This window comes from Dipodomys ordii, unplaced genomic scaffold (genome assembly GCF_000151885.1).
Source record: "Dipodomys ordii isolate 6190 unplaced genomic scaffold, Dord_2.0 Scaffold74, whole genome shotgun sequence".
Taxonomy (NCBI): domain Eukaryota; kingdom Metazoa; phylum Chordata; class Mammalia; order Rodentia; family Heteromyidae; genus Dipodomys; species Dipodomys ordii.
Genome location: NW_012267290.1, coordinates 2,245,774 through 2,249,365, shown reverse-complemented (window position 1 = coordinate 2,249,365; position 3,592 = coordinate 2,245,774).

Here is a 3,592-nt window from a genome sequence, read left to right as displayed (position 1 = left end):
ATTTGGTGAAGGGAAATGTTGAGTACAAATGATGAATCAAAAGCTCTACAAAAATCTCTCACCCATCGACATTTATCTGTTCACATCTCTAAACAAATTGTAGTGCTCTGAGTTATTACTAGGTCAAATCAGTCTTTGCTGGTTCTTTGTTCATACAGTGTAGTCAAACTTGATTTTTTGGAGACAGTTTTGCTATATAGCCTTTCATAGTCTGGTACTTCCTGTATATCCCTGGCTTTCCTCAAACTTGTCACCTTCTTTCTTCTGCCTCCCGGGTGCTGAATTACATACACTAAACTGTTAAACCAAAAGTTGGAAGCTTCATCGACTAGAAGACTAGCTCCAAATTTCATTACTTTATTGTGTTTCAGTGCTGGCATTCGTAGTGCACTGGTGCTGCAACACTGAACTTCAACAAAAACATTCTCTTGCCATGTAGTATCTGTCTTTATTCTTTTGTAACTCTGGATCCTTCACCTAGTCCTCCACTAGGTACAATCTAGGGGCCAGGCCATACCTTCTAATCCACCAGGATAAATGCCGGGTCACAGCTTTTGACATTTAGTTTGAAGAAGCCAAGAACCCTACTTAATAAATATTGTACAGTGGATAGGACAGCTCTGTACCACAAAGAATTTTCTAGTCCAAATATCAAACCCTAGGTCACAGTGCACATTCCACTGTTCTTTGTTTAAATTACAATCATTCCCCATGATCTGTTTTTCTTTAGATAAAGATTATTATTTTTGAGTTTTCACTTGCTCAGGTAAAGTACTTTTGGCTTTTACTGCTTTCATTTACATCTTATTTGTAATGTGTTTTTTTTTTGATGGATTCCTTTAAGGATAGGCTCTATGTCCCATACATCTTTGTTTCCTGCAGAGTAATTTGCATATAGTAGAGTACATTATTGATGGAATGAACTAACGTACATGGCATTAAAAAATGGTACTCTGTTGATATAGGACACCTAAGAATGGATAAATGGTGAGTATGTTGAAGTCCCCAGGACTTTTGGGGAGGAAAAACAAGGTTGTGCACACACATGTGTCAGGGAAACATTTCATTTTAATGGGACTTTGCAAACAGTCTCACAATACCCTGGTATTTGCTTGTGACAGTTGCCCAGTGTCTGCTTGACTCAAGAGGTAGTTTTAACCTCTTGCCTTTAAAATGTCAGATGAACTGAAAATCTGTAGAGACTTATTTTACTCTTTTTGTTTATCCTGGATAAAAAAATCTGGATACTATCTAGGAGAAAATACAGTAAGCTAGCAGTCTCTTTTATTTTTTGGTCATCCTGGGCCTTGAACTCTGGGCCTGGGCGCTGTCCCTCAGCTCTTCAGCTCAAGGCAAGCGCTCTACCTCTTGAGCCACAGCGCCCCTGCCAGTTTTCTAGTGGTTTATTGGAGATAAGAGTCTCTTGGAGTTTCCTGCCAGGGCTGGCTTTGAACCGTGATCCTCAGATCTCAGCCTCCTGAGTAGCTAGGATTACAGGCATAAGCCACTGGCGTCCTGCTAAGTTAGCAATCTCTTGTTTGCTTTTTAAAAATTTTTTATTGTAAAGATATTATACAGAGGGTTACAGTTACATGAGTAATGAGTACACTTCCTATTGAGCATTGTTACCCCCTCCATTGTTTTCCCCCTACTATCCCTTCCTCTTATTTGCTTTTTATAAAGGAGGCACCTGTCCGCTTTTATACTAACTGTCCATCTTAGAATGAGGTGAGCTAGATGCTAACTGCTGTTGCTTTTTAGAAAGAAAATAGCCAGGGCGGTGCCATTACGACTTCATTTTGATTTAGCATAAGATTGTGCAGTGACCCTTTTTCTGAGGAGTGGTGGCCTAGGGCTTTCATCCATCTTTTTGGAAGACACAGTTCAGCCCCGAATTCCATGTTCTTTCCTGTTTCATCTCGTAGGTTGTGAGGTGACCCAGCACTGTTTGAAAACAAGGCAGTTCACTTTCTTGACCCTTGGTTATAGTAACTTCCAACACGCAGGCTGAGCTCGTGAGAGCGGGGTTGTGCAGTGCAGGTTCTAAGGAGGTGCCTCGTAGGATAAGCAGGAGGTGGATTCTGGCTAGGCTGTTCCATGTGTCCTCACAGTGCCCTTGTGTCTAGCCACATGCTGCACTGTGTGGGATGTGGTGGGGTTTGTAACAAAGCACAGAGTTCTCGGAGCCTTAGTTTCCCCACCTTTAGAATACAGTAGGAGCTCCTCTCCCTGACAGGCTTGTTAATGGCCTAGATGAGGTACTGTGGTTTGTCATCATTGTGTTTGTGCCTGTTTGCGCAGCGAGAGTCACATACCTTGTTCCTCTCCGTCCTCTCAGCACTGGCCATCCTGGGATTGACTGGCAATGCTGCAGCCAGAACTACTCCTCTGCCAGCAGGAACATCTTGCCAGGGGTGTCAGATTTTTGCCCAGTAGTCTCCAGGAAAGGAAGTTGGCCATATGAGGTCTTTTGCTCTGATCTAGGAGCTTCTGGAGTTTTCTTTAATGAGGTCCCTATAACTTTACAGTAATGTATCTCTTGCTGGCACCCGTAGCTGCCTCTCTCCCAAGGCGTGTGCAGGAAGCCTTGCTTGCGCCAGCCCGGGCAGCCTCTGAATGCTGAGAGAAAGCGTTCGTTAGAAAATTTAGCCTTGGTTTTAGAAAGATATCCATTTCATAAATAAAAGGATATTTAATAAAAGCCTCAGTTTGCCGATCTATTTGAAACCATTTTTCTTCCTTCCAAGTATCAATGTCACACATTGGTTTTCTCTGGGGCAACTTTATTCTTGTCTTAGTTTGAATACAACATGTTCTATTATCATTTATTTTGTGAGACAGGCCATTGATTCTGTAAATTAGAAATGAGAGTACTCATTTTACTAATCTTAAAGTAGTTGTAAGAAGCAGAACAAAGGCCTTGTCATTTGAAATAGGTAGTTTCCCAGGTTGATTTCAATTGCAAGGTTCTCCAGTTTTTGAAAGCTGGGAAAGTATTGAAGGTGCTTTAGACATGCTCCCTCCAGGGCAGTGATGGTAAGGCAAGTTTGGGAATAGAGTACCCAAGTTAGGAGCCTTGTAAACTTAAGATTTTGTGTGTATGTGTTTTGTTTTGTTTTTTCCTTTTTCCAGTCCTTGGGCTTGAATTCAGGGCCCGAGCACTGTCCCTGAGCTGCTTTTGCTCAAGGCTAGTACTCTACCACTTGAGCCACAGTGCCACTTCCAGCCTTTTCTGTTTATGTGGTACTGAAGAATCGAACCCAAGGCTTCATGCATGCAAGGAAGCACTGTACCACTAAGTCACCATTCCCAGTCCTAAACTTGTTTTATACGGTTTGCTTCACATTCACAGACTAGTACAGTGCAGTGGATCCCATTCTTAGGGTTCAGAAACAAGTGCTAACTTGTCAAGGTTTAAATGCAGATGGAGGTTTCTCTTCTGGAGGCTTTGAGGAATGACAAGGTGCAAATCTGTGTTCTTGTCCTCTTTTACCCTGTTTGCACCCTAAGAATGGCTGTGAAGATTGTCTTTCAGTACTGCAGGCACTGTTGGCACACAGTTGGCAATGTGTTTGGGATGTCGGGAGAGCAG